Source organism: Pseudophryne corroboree, chromosome 10 (assembly GCF_028390025.1).
Source record: "Pseudophryne corroboree isolate aPseCor3 chromosome 10, aPseCor3.hap2, whole genome shotgun sequence".
Lineage (NCBI taxonomy): Eukaryota > Metazoa > Chordata > Amphibia > Anura > Myobatrachidae > Pseudophryne > Pseudophryne corroboree.
Window position 1 is genome coordinate 84,268,966 of NC_086453.1, and position 14,384 is coordinate 84,283,349.

The following is a 14,384-nucleotide window of genomic DNA, read 5'->3' on the forward strand; positions in this document are numbered from 1 at the left end:
GTAAAACTAATCATTTTAGTATGTGCTGAACAATTGCTCAAAAGTCTGGCTCTAAACTAGGAACTTATAGCCAGGGGTCACCAAAAAGTACTATTTATTATCTACGAGGAAATCACCCAACCGGTCAGACTGGTGCTACAGCCAGACAGGAACCATCATAATCATAGCTCCAAATCCATGAAGCCTTTACAAGTTGTTCATTTAAATGTTTGTCTTTATTCTCGTTCCTTCCCGGCTTGCCTATTTACATTTATTGTTATATCTTTGTAATATTATGTAAAGTGAGGCCCTCAGCCCCACTCATTGTGCTGCTCGCAGGCCATTTGCATGCTACAGTTCCAGCAGCACATACTCTGGTTCCTTTATGTAAAAATGATTAAGTGTTCATGTGCATTGAAGCTTTGCATCAGCCATAATGCTGCTCAGTCAACTTTTGCTTAGACCAATTTGGTCTCTAAAGTCTGCCCAGTGTGTCAGTGGCTCAAAGCAGAAGGGGGGGTGGAACCCTCTGCATCCGATCAATGCAAACCAGCTCTATTTTCTTCTGGTAGTGGGGGGCTCACATTTAAAATGATAAATGAACCGTGTTTGAAAAATAGCTGCACACGGTGGAAGCCACCATGTATCAGTCTGGTGCTGGCACTTGGAACAAAGCTTTGGGACCACCTTCATTAAAACAATTAGGCTGGAAGTCTTTGCGAGAGGCGGAACTCCAGCTGTTAGCTCCTTGGGTTCTGAATGGGCTGTGAATGCCTTCTTAGCAACAGGAGACCTGAGGGCACAGTGGGGTGGAGGACAGGGACACTAATTACATAGGTCAAGGGTCCCGTGTGCTGAGATAAGAAAGAACACACACTAGTAATTTGGAGCAGAAATGGAATAATCACAATGCACGCTTTGATTAAACCTCTATTCAGAGCGCGGCATTCTAAATTCAGTAATAATAATACTGCCGGTGATGAATGCGACATGCTGGAGGTGAGGGGTTCTTATATTTGCGCATTTGCAATGATGGCATTCGGTGTGCTTATTTTGTGGTCTTTGTGTATAAGGGATGGATAACGCTATAGCTTAGAAGTATATTGGTAAGGATAGATATTAAATTCTTATATTAAATTCCTATGAATTGAAAGTTTCAGCCCTTAAATATATGCTACCACAGTGTTGGTGTAATGGTTAGCAGGTGAACAGCAGGTGGTGGCGAGGGGAATCGCCGCCCCCCCCCCCCCTCCCCCCTACGTCACGCAGTGAGAGAGGACACTGTTGGAGCATGTGTACTGCGTTGGGGAGAGAAGCTGTTTATATTGGGGAAGGGTGGGGGAGATGGGGCAGTGGGACACGGGCCCCCAGCCCCTCCAAAAGGTCTGGGCCCAGGCTGTGCAGGCGGAGGGGCTTCCCTTAATCAGCGATGCGAGCGTAATTGATTTGCGATGGCATCGCTGGCAGCCATTACCATGCTGGACAGCCTTGCCCTGTGCTGGGCGGCCCCCCAGTATGCGATTGCAAGCAATTGCAATTTTGCTAATTTTATCAAAACTGATGCCTAATAAGTGCAAACAGACAAAAAAAGGGAGGAAAACTTAACCAGCGCTTCAAAATGCTCCCCGGATCTTATTGGCCGTCACAGGTTTTCACCACAGGGGATAATTAATAACATGTGAATAAAATAGAATAAAATATAGTGTGATACAGTTTTTTAATAACATAAAATCCAAACAAATTCATAAGCAACATCAACAGATGTGCAAAGCAGTATTAATAAACATTTTTGACATCACATAAAAAAGGTATTATAGCAGCATCACTCAACATGCAATTACCGGATTTTCGAGAACTGTGGCCAAACATTTCTTAAACAGCATAGAAATTTACATGTGGAACCTCTGGATCCTGACCTTGAAAAAGACCCCAGCACGGGGTGGAAAAGCGTCGGTGTGGTCCCTGCAGCTACGATACGGCGACAAATCGTCTTTTAATAAAGATCCAGCACACTTTGCGGTGGCACGTTGCAGAGGTTCCAAGTGTAAATTTCTATGCTGTTTAAGAAATATTTGGCCACAGTTCTTGAAAATCCGGTAATTGCATGTTGAGTGATGCTGCTATAATACCTTTTTTATGTGATGTAAAAAATGTTTATTAATACTGCTTTGCACATCTGTTGATGTTACTTATGAATTTGTTTGGATTTTATGTTATTAAAAAACTCTATTACACTATATTTTATTCTATTTTATTCACATGTTATTGTCCCCTGTGGTGAAAACCTGTGACGGCCAATAAGATCCGGGGAGCATTTTGAAGCGCTGGTTAAGTTTTCCTCCCCTTTTTTTTGTCTGTTTGCACTTGTTGGTGAGGGGTTGAGAAAACCTCTTGGGAGTCTTACCCATTATCGTCTGCTTTTGCGCACTGAATTATTTTCTAAATATTCTATACAGTGATGCTGAATAAATTCCATAGATTGAAAGCTCCACTGGGGCAGGGACTGATGTGAATGGCCAAATATTCTCTGTAAAGCGCTGCGGAATACAATAATAATAATAATAATAATAAAATAATACTTATTATTACTTATTAATTGTATATAATAATAACTTATTAATTTTATTATTATATAATATTATTATTATTATTATTATTATTATTATTATTATATAATTATGACCTATTATTATTATTATTATTATTATTAGTTGCCAGGAGCACTTTAAAGTGACCTTTGAAGATCAGAGTCTGATATGAAGCAGTTATACTTTTTACATCTTGGATGGTTTCAGTAGGACGAAAGGTAACAGAACATTAGAGTGTTAATATAAGATAGCTGATAGTGGCATTCAGAAATGAATATGAAGGGATGTAGTTATGTGACCAGCAGTCAGGAGATGCCTCCTGCCCCCTCACAATCCCGACAGTCGGCATGCCGACTAGCAGGGACTATTCCCACTCGTGGGTGTCCACTACACCCATACAGTGGGAATAGAACCTGTGGCAAGCGCAGCTTGCCACTGAGCCCATAGCTATAGAGAGAAAGGAGCCCAGATAGAGACTGCACCCGGGCCCCCTCCTCTCCTAATGCGCCTCTCTGCAAGCCCTTGACTGTAAATGAAAGTGGATATTAGACAGTTGCCCTCCTTGCTCAACTTGGAGTGTGTTTCATATTGGGTTGGGTATGGGGGACCAGTGCTTGGGATTCTGCTGGTCACCGGCGTCGGTATGGTGACCGGCGGGATCCCAAGTGCCGGTCACCAATACCCAACCCAATATGAAACAGACTCCAAGTTGAGCAAGGAGGGCAACTGTCTGATATCCACTTTCATTTACAGTCAAGGGCTGGCAGAGAGGCGCATTAGGAGAGGAGGGGGCCCGGGTGCAGTCTCTATCTGGGCTCCTTTCTCTCTATAGCCGGCAGCCTAGGTTTTGTGAGCACTAATAGACTCTAGTGCTTTGCTAGAGTCTACGGCATATGCGCAGGTCTCTGAGAAAATGGTCTAGTGGCCATTTTCCCAGTGATTTCCTTACTGTGCATGCTATAAATGCTGGGAAAATGGCCACCACGCTATTTTCCCAGTGATTTAGCACCACTGCAGCTGCGGATGGCGAGACTCTGGAGAGCTAAGTACTGACTAAATAAGTGCAGCATGTGCGGTGTGGGGGCCCCCTGGACTCAAGGGGCCGAGTGCACCGCAGATACTGCTCACATTATAGATAGGCCATTGGGCTGGCACTTTGGGGTGAATGGCTCCGATATCCCACAGTACAAGTACAAAAAAAACACACTGCCCTTGGTTACATAATTGCATTACAGATTCAGCACGCTGCTAAATATATATTTTTCAAAGGATATTGCTATTTCTCCCATGTGCCCACTTTTCCCAAGACAATCCATCTTTATCCAACAGAAAAATTACAGTGCTTATGTTGCCATAACTGAGACCCATGACACACTGCAATTAACAGTGTAATTGGAAATAGGTTCCTATACCTATTTTACCTTTATTCAACACAGATAAGCAGGTATAGTGTGGATTTCATGGCCTGAATAACCCTCAAGTCATGTTGGCCTCTTGATTCTTTATTTCAAAATGATGGGCCTACTTTGCAATTTCCCATGTCAACTTTCATAATCATTTTGTTAGTTATAGGGGATACGTTCAGGATGCTGACGGTTGGGATGCCAGCAGTTGAAATCCTGATGCTGGAATCATGGCACGTGGGCACAGAGCCGGCCCTAGGCATAGGCAAACTAGGCAATTGCCTAGGGCATCTGGTATGTCTAGGGGCATCAGCAGCTTCTGCTGATTAAAATGATATGCGGCATGCCTATATTCTGTGTGTAGCATTTCGTATGCAGATACAGCCGCAGTCGCACACAGTATATGGGCATGCCACATATCATTTTAATCAGCAGAAGCACCTTGTGTATCCTAGCCACATAGCAATGCAAATAAGATGCACTTTCATAAAAAATAGGCACCCGACGTTAGCAGAGCTGCCAGATGACTCACGCCAGGAACTATGTGTGTCATTATATGTATAAGGGAATTAATAATGTGTAACATATGTGTAAGGGGCACTATGTGTGTAATTATGTGTATAAGGGCACTAATAATGTGCGGCATATGTGTAAGGCCAAATGTGCACACTGTTCTTATTTAAATTACAGGGGGTAGGAAAACAAAAAAAAAGGACTGCTATGGGTGGGGGGTGATGGTGCTGGGAAAGGGGCGCAGGGTCAGAGGCGGAACTAGCGGTGGTGCTAGGGGGCACCAGCCAAAATCTTGCCTGGGGCATCATATTGGTTAGGGCCGGCTCTGCGTGGGCAGAAGACTAGCGCCAGAATCCCGACATCAGTTGAAATGCCAGCGCCAGAATCATGACAGCGGCCATCTTGATCGTAAGTATGATGGGGATTAGGGGTAGGCACAACCTTGCCATCGGCTGCTACTGATGCATGTGCCAGCCGTCGGCCCCCACTGTTGCATGCACCAGCCGTCGGCCCTTACTGATGCATGTGCCAGCCGTAAGCCCCCACTGATACATGCGTCAGCCGCACGACCGCATACGCGCAGTATGTGCAAGGACACGGAACCAGGAGGCATAGTGATAGCCTAAAATGTCACTCTGCTTCTCTTCCCTTCGCTGGGATACGCTCTTATTATCTACCGGCAAGAGCTTTTAAATAAATTTACATGCAAATATGAATTTTTACATTACGTATTTAGTGCGGATTGTGATAAATAGTCCCCTTGCTGAGTACCAAAAAATTGCAACGTTATAGCTCATTAGTTAGCATTGCGGCCTCATAGCACTGGGGTCATGGGTGTGGCACTACCAGTGTCTGTATGGAGCTTAGGTGTTCCCCCCCATACAAAAGACATAAGTAGTAGGTTACTGACTTCAGCATGAACACCAGTGTGCGTTTGAAGAAAATGAAAATATATTCAGTAAAAATGTCCTGCTTCTTAATGGACCACATAGTTTCTTTAGAGCTGCACTTCCAACTCGGAAACATGTTCCCTAAGGTTACCCCCATTCTAGAGCCCAGAGACTGCTACATGCAGTTGTATGCCCCTGTGAGCAATGCCACCAAGGCTCTGGCACGCACACTCCTCAGAAGCTGCTTATATGGGAGTACTACCCACCAGACAATTGGGCACTAATCAGAGCCAATTCTAGACCATGTGGCACCCAGGGCAAATGTTTCCTTTGGTGCCCCCCCCCCCCTTCCTGCTACCCCATTAAACACAGGGAGAGTGCACGCCAAAGTCACAAAGCAAAAAAATAGGGGTATGGCTTCATATTGAAGGGGAGTGCCCACATAATAGTACCAATTCACATTACACCACACAGTAGTGTCCCTCAGTCACATTACACCACACTACACAGAAGTACCCCTTATACACATTATGCCATGTTAGAGCCCCTCACATGCATTATACCACAGTACAGCAGTGCCCCTTATACACATTACGCCAGATAGAGCCCCTTATACACACTGCATCAGGTAGAGCCTCTTATACACATTGCACAAGGTAGAGCCCCTTATACACACTGCATCAGCTAGAGCCCCTTATACACACTGCACCATGTAGAGTCCCTTATACACATTGCGCTAGGTAGAACCCCTTATACACACTGTGCCAGATAGAGCCCCTTATACACATTGCACCAGGTAGAACCCCTTATACACATTGCGCCAGGTAGAACCCCTTCTATACATTGCTCCAGGTAGAGTCCTTTATACACATTGTGCCAGGTAGAGTCCCTTATACACATTGCGCCAGGCAGAGCCTCTTACACACATTGCACCAGATAGATCCGTTTATACACATTGCGCCAGATAGAGCCCCTTATACACTGTACGCCAGGTAGAGCCCCTTATACACATTGCACCAGGTAGAGCCTCTAAAAAGAGAATGAGTGAGAATGAGAGAGAGAGTGTGTGTGTGCCAGTCATCTGCTTCCTGTGTCACTCACCAGCACTCTGGACGCAGTGGTAGGTCCCCTGGCTCCTGACGAAGCAAGCCGCCTCCACTACGATGCTGTCCCCGAAGTCCCGCAGCCACATTCTCTCATCAGAGGCAAAGCTTCCCGGAAGTCAATAGCGAGGGCCAGGAGGCAGACAGTGCGGTGCAGGAGGCAGGAAGTTGACAGCGTGGTGCTGTCAGCAGGGGGCCGCACACAAATCATATGGTGCTGCTGGGGATACATCATCCACGCTCCCAGGCCGCAGCACCCCAGGTGGCCTCCCTGCTAGCCCGCACCTAAAACCACCACTGGAACCAATATTATTTGAAGGGGGTTTTTTTTGTTTATTTTTGCTTTGATCCACCCCAAAAATAAAAAAAATAAAGCATCTCTTCTCCTCGTACCCCTTCTCTGGAAATTCTGTGTTTGTTCATGAATATTTTGCCAAGACCCAGGAGGTATTTCAGACCTGGGGGCCGATTCAGACCTGATCGCTGCTGTGCATTTCACACAGCGGGCGATCAGGTCTGAACTGAGCATGCGTATGCACTGCAATGCGCAGGCACAACGGGCCAAAGCGACGGGGAGTGCCGGGCAGTGACGGGATGGTGCGAAAAAAGCAATCGCACAGGCGATCGCAAGGTGACTGACAGGAAGAGGCCGTTTGTGGGTAGCAAATGACCGTTTTAGAGGAGTGTCCGTAAAAACGCAGGAGGGACCAGGCTTTTGGAGGGAGTGTTTCTGACGTTACCTCCGGCCTCGATCATCGCACTGAAAAGTAAGTCCTGGGCTGTGCAGAGACTGCACAAACTCCTGATTTCCCTCTTCCCCTGTAGGCAGTGACTACCTGATTGCAGGGATGCAAAAAACGCACCCTAGCGATCAGGTCTGAATTAGGCCCCTGATCATAGCAGCAAATTGGTTAGCAGTTGGGCAAAACCATGTGCACTGCAGGTGGGGTAGATATAACATTATTTTGGTGGGTTATATTGTTTCTGTGCAGAGTAAATACTGGCTGCTTTATTTTTACACTGCAATTTAGATTTCAAATGGAACAACATGAAAAGTTAAGATAAATAAACATTATTAATTAATTAAGGATAGTATTTATATAGCGCACACATATTACGCAGAGCTCTACAGTGAATATTTATACATTCACATCAGTTTCTGCCCCAGTGCAGCTTACAATCTATCTACATAAGACCATTACTCTGCTCTTTCACAACACCACCCAACCTAACTCCCTGCCGCTTGTGGTAGGGAGGCAGTCAATTTACCGGTTGTTGAGATACCGACGCCGGATCCCGACACCCAGTGAAATACCAGCAGACAGAATCCCGACTGTAGACTGGAATCACCACTTGGGTGTTGGTCTACGCCACCACCCGAGGGGGAATATAACCCTATGGCGACCTAAGTTTGCCACTGGGCCGAATCGTGGCGACTGGACACACTGCGCTCGCCGCTGGTATCCCGGCATCGGTGTCCTGACAGCCGGGATATCATACTGATCTCGTGTGGTAAACCAGCATAGCTTCTGTTACCTTTTTAGAATAGTGCCCAGAGGGTTTGGAACAGCATCCCGACGGTATGAATCCCAATGGTCAGAATGCCGACAGCAGGATCCCGATGGTGAAAAAGCCGGAAATTTTTGGTAAGCATTCTAAGGCTAACACCAACCCTAACCCACCCCTGCTGCAGTCAAAAGGGCCCTACTCACTTGGCGATGTGCCGCCGAGGTGCCCGACGGCCGACGAGCGACCCGGCGGCGGGGGGGGGGGCAGTGACGGGGGGAGTGAAGTTTCTTCACTCCCCCCGTCACCCGGCTGCATTGAAGTGCAGGCAAATATGGACGAGATCGTCCATATTGGCCTGCATGCACAGCCGACAGGAGACCAGCGATGAACGAGCGCGGGGACGCGCATCGTTCATCGCTTAAGTCTCCACACTGAAAGATATGAACGAGTTCTCGTTCATTTATGAACGAGATCGTTCATATCTTTCAGAATATCGCCAAGTGTGTAGGGCCTATAACCCTAACTGCCCCCCCCCCCCCCCTCCCCTCCCCTGCAGCCTAACACTAACCCAGACTTGTTTCCTATTTAACAGGACTTCAGGCGGTATAATGCAGTCGTCATTATTACAAGTGACATAGCATAAGGGCTATCAATCATCGGTATATTGTCTGACAGTCAGTAAAATGTAGTGACATATGTAGTGACATTTCTTTTTTTTCTATTTGTAAATTGTTCGTAAAAAACAAACATCTCCCTGGCATTGCTAAGCTGCACGCAGAGGTACCGAACCAGTCATATGGAGAACCTGTAAGCCACAGGTTCTCAAACTTGGTCCTCAGGACCCCACACGGTGTATGTTTTGCAGGTCTCCTCACAGAATCACAAGTGAAATAACTAGCTCCACCTGTAGATCTTTTAAAATGTGTCAGTGAGTAATGAATACACCTGTGCACCTACTGGGTTACCTGCAAAACATGCACTGTGTGGGGTCCTGAGGACCGAGTTTGAGAACCTATGCTGTAATCCCTTCCTAGTCCCTCCCCCTCCTCCTCTAGATGTTGTTACCACTTTCTCTTCTACAGGCATTTTGTATAGACTCCAACACTGTGCCAACAAACAATGCTGGCCGTCAACACATATTTATAAAGTTGAAATAAAAAAAAGGGGTGAATGGGCGGGATTCAACAAGCATCACATTTTGCACAAGTTCCCGCTACTTATCGGAAGCACAGAAGCGTTTAGTAACACTGTATGCTTGAAAAAAATGACAAAGGACAGCTCTCCCGATAAGAGCTGCCCTTTGTGATACAGGGACTTCTGGGGTTATGACCCGGGAGTGCTTCTGCACATGCAAACAACATGAACGCCGCAGGGGACCCTGGGAGAGATCGGATTGGATTGGACCCCTCTCAATGCACATTGCGAAGAGACGTGCATAGGCTTCTATTAGGCATGCCGGGTCCAAGATACGGAATGTATCGATTCTGGTGCATATGAGAAATGCGGCCAAATCTCCGCTACATGTTTACAAACACCGGACACAACTAAAGATCGATATTTACACCCGTTCAGGTGGCTCAATCCAGTCCATTGCAATTGCTGTGATGTCACCATTGGACAGATATAGATATTCATTTTGTAATGGCAGCTTTATTTCACTGCATTGGGGATATTTTGTGAGAGTGTAGAATTTATGGCCTGCTAAGCATACAAGTAGTGTTTGTGTAACTTATTTTTGCTTTGCTGGGGATTAATAAATGGACAGGGAGGGTCATTAATTGTCAGATTGGATCCACACAGGAAGTATCCTACTGTCTTCTCCTCCGGCTCCTTCATTGTTACTCCCTGCATCTCTTTCAGAGGCTGTCACAGCATGGTGGTCCTGCTTTCCCTCATACATAGAATACAGCAGTGTTAGGTTAAAGATGAGATGGATATTGTGCCTGATGAGTGGCTATTTTCAATCACGAGAACCAACATTTCTCCTCTATTTAAATGTAATGGTCATCCATCCTGTACTACACAGCAGGGCTGTTGTTTGTAGGTCCCTAAATATATGCTGATCATTGCAGGCGGTAGAGTGCAGCATCCCAGAGGCGGTAGAGTGCAGCATCCCAGAGGCGGTAGAGTGCAGCATCCCAGAGGCGGTAGAGTGCAGCATCCCAGAGGCGGTAGAGTGCAGCATCCCAGAGGCGGTAGAGTGCAGCATCCCAGAGGCGGTAGAGTGCAGCATCCCGCAGGCGGTAGAGTGCAGCATCCCGCAGGCGGTAGAGTGCAGCATCCCACAGGCTGTAGAGTGCAGCATCCCACAGGCTGTAGAGTGCAGCATCCCACAGGCTGTAGAGTGCAGCATCCCACAGGCTGTAGAGTGCAGCATCCCACAGGCTGTAGAGTACAGCATCCCACAGGCTGTAGAGTGCAGCATCCCACAGGCTGTAGAGTGCAGCATCCCACAGGCTGTAGAGTGCAGCATCCCACAGGCTGTAGAGTACAGCGGGTGTGGTTCGTTTTATCGACAGTATCTAGGTCGACAATGTTTAGGTCGACCACTATAGGTCGACAGTCACTAGGTCGACATGGATGGAAGGTCGACAGGGTTTCTAGGTCGACATGTGCTAGGTCGACAGGTCTAAAGGTCGACATGAGGATTTTTTTTTTTTTTTCGTTTTCTTCGTAAAGTGACCGGGATCCCAAATTAGTGCACCACGTCCCCTCGCATGGCTCGCTTCGCTCGCCATGCTTCGGGCATGGTGCCTTCGCTCCGCTACCGCTTCGCTCGGCACACTTTACCGTTCCAATCGTAGTCCACGTGGATCGTTAAGTATGAAAAAAATAATAATAAAAAAAATGTGAAAAACTCATGTCGACCTTTACACCTGTCGACCTAGCACATGTCGACCTAGAAACCCTGTCGACCTTCCATCCATGTCGACCAAGTGACTGTCGACTTATAGTGGTCACTGTCGATCTTCAGACCGGATCCCGAGTACAGCAGGGCACCAGGTAAGTTCAAAAGGTTTCAATTAAAAGAATTTAAAAAAAAACAGCCAATAGCAAACCTCTAGGACAGAATGGGGTTAATTACTTGAGGGAAGGAATTCCTCTGCTTTGTAAGTGCTGCACTATTAAAATCATGATGATATTGGCAGATTTCTTCTGCTCCACCCAGACTTCTTTCTGCCAAGATATTTGCATGTTGGCACGTTCTAGTATAGGGCTGTATGTAATAGCTGGGCTTTATCCGCCTGGCAAGGGAGCTGCCAATATCAGGCCAGCATGAAGCTTATAGGACTACTGAACCGGAAATAGTAAATGTATTTATTTAAAGAGCCACTAATAAAATTCAGAGATATACTGTATATCTGCAGTGGTGGCTGCTGTCCCTGGGCTTACAGCGCTGACCACACATTGCACATTGCATAAGGTGCAGATTATCACAAATAAACATAATGTACTGTTGTACTGTATGTAATATACTGTATGTGCTGGCTGCCGTACACCAGAGATCTGCAGTGCGTTTCACAGCAGCCATTGCTCCCGGGGCTTAGTATTCGACTTCACTTCTCCTTCCTCGATAAGCCCGGCCCCAGACTCCCATTGGCTAGTTTCACAAGAGTCTGGGGATGGGCTTATAGAGTAAGGAGTACTGAAACTGAATGTTGAATCCTGGGTACAGCGGCTCAGTGAAACATAGTGGCACTGACGATCCCCGGCATAATGACAGCCAACATATATATTACATACAGCATTACATGTATGTTTATGTGCGTTAACTGCCCTCCCCTATGCAATGTTTGGCTGGCGCTGCAGCCGCCACTGTATTCCTGTAAGAAGTGTATACAGATAGGAATATTGGTGTATACATACACCGTTGCTCAAATCAGGCCAAATTGCCCTGTTTGACACGCCAAGGGCTTTGCGACTAAACCACGCCATGTGTCTTTTTCATAAAAAAATACATCTTATTATTTTCATCACTAATGCAAGAAAAGTACAATACATGTACGCCGGTGATGCGACTAAGGGGGACATTTACTAAGCAGTGAAAAGAGTAGAGAAGTGAGTCAGTGGAGAAGTTGCCCCATCAACCAATCAGCAGCTCTGTATAATTTTATAGTATGCAAATTATAGATGTTACTTCAGTGCTGATTGGTTGCCATGGGCAACTTCTCCACTGGCTCACTTCTCCGGTCTTATTTCTGCTTAGTAAATGTCCCCCTAAAACATACAATTGTGGAAACACTATACATAACTATCTATGGCAAGCCTATAGTGCCATTTAGTGAGGACACACCTGTACATAGATATAAATGCTCCTTTGCTACAACAGAACCTGAGATACGTGACTTGGCTTGTTTGCAAATTTGCCTATTATGCATGCCATTGCATTATTTTAGTGATCGCGATTACGTCTGTGCATTTGTCTTCGCACGCGCTCACTCTCCACATCATCCCTTAGAATGGAAACCATTATGGTGGTTGTTACATATTTATTGGAAGATTGGTTGTAGACAACTTTCGATTAGTATAAGGGATCAGTATGTGATCCTGGCGGACAGGATGTCGGTGGTGACAATACTGACAGCGGCATCCAGATGGTCCCGATCCCGAAAGAGGTGAGGTAGGTAAGCCTAACCCTAACCCCCCTCCCCCTCCTGCAGCCTGACTCTAAACATGTTCCCAAAGACCTGCGCATGCGCAGTAGACTCTGACTTGCTGCTGGAGAGGAGTTGGCCCGTGACGGACTGCATGCGGGTCCGCTCCTCTCTTAAAAAAATCCCCTGGTCCCAACCCCAAGATATCTCATTATGGTATGCAAATATGCAACACTTGGGGTCCCAAGCATTTTGGTTATGGGAGACTCAACCTGCATGATATATTATATATGGATCCGGAGAGAGCTTCACTCTCCCAAACCCGGCCCCAGACTCCTGTAAAACTAGCCAATGAGAGTCTGGATGTGGGCTTAGGAGAGGGAAGCCTAATGCCGTGTCCCGGGTCCTGCACAGTGGCTGTGGTATACAGCACCACTGCCAATCCCGGACACACGGACAGCACATATATTACATACATCTACACATATAAGTTTAAATGTGCCTAGCGTCCCACCGCCCAGCACAAGGTAGTCGGCGTTGCAGCCCTACCGCTGATTATTAGTACTGAGAGACCAGCAGATATTTACAGCTCTGCCCAGACCCTCTACTGACTACATAACACATAAAGAAGGTATACGCAACACCTACAGTTCCTAGCTGATAACTGACCAGTGTGGGTGACCCAGTGTCGGACTGGAGCATGTAAGTCCCACCGGCGGAATGCAGTGTTAGGGGCCCATGTTTAGGGGTGTGGCCAGTCTGCAGAGGGGGTGTGGCCTGCCACCTTATTGATTTGACTAACCATTAGAGAGTGCAACGCCTGGGCCCCTTCATATATACAGTAAATTCAGCTGCTGCATGCATGATAAGATACCAGATTACTTATCAGCAATACACTGTAGAAAATACACCATAGTCCAGTATAAGGTAACATATGTATAATGTAAAATTCAAGTGCACAGTCTAGAACCTGATCCTTAGAGCAGGAGGTGGGCCCCCAGGCAGCGGGGCCCACTGGTGGTTTCCCCGGAACCCCTGGGGCCAGTCCAAGCCTGGGGTGACCTGACTGATGGTGGGGATTGAGTAAAATCTGAAACGGTCTGTAATCTCTCCCTCCATGTCTCCCAGGTCACAGCTGTCACAGACACCACAATGGATAGGACACCCCACTGACAGGGATGCGCACTACAAGCTCCAGAGTGGCAGAGGTGGCTGCATGGAGCCTGTCCAGTCTTGCGTTGCGGGGGCTGCACTGTTCCATTACAAGGAAATTTGTTGTGGCTCTCCGTTTAGCGTGGACCTACAAATAGTAATGGCTGGACTGGCATGCTGAGACCTGTAGTTCTACAACAGTTCTAGCGCCATAGTAGGCGTAAATGTAATACAAGGCAACATCTGTCTTTCTGATTGTTGTGGCACTACAAGTTCCAGTTTTAATCACCCAGCCAATTGATTTCTATCGGTCTTTGAATACTATTTTTACATGATTTAAGTTGCTAACAGCTTACAGGACCTGCAGGGACTTGTAGTTCCACAACAACTAAAGAGCCACAGTCTACCTACAGCAGAGTCCTGTGAAATAACTATGGGGGGAATGTAGCCTTGCTGCCAAGAGTAGAGAACTATCATGTGCAGGGTTGTCTATGTCTTGGGGCATTCATATTACAAGTGTAGAACTTGCGGAGTTACAACAGTCCATCAGTGAGCTGCCAGGCAAGACTTGGAATTAGTCTCCTCTCCTCCTCCTCCTCCTTCTCCCTAGTGAAGTGCACAGAGGAAGGAGGGATCAGTCTGTGAAAAGAGG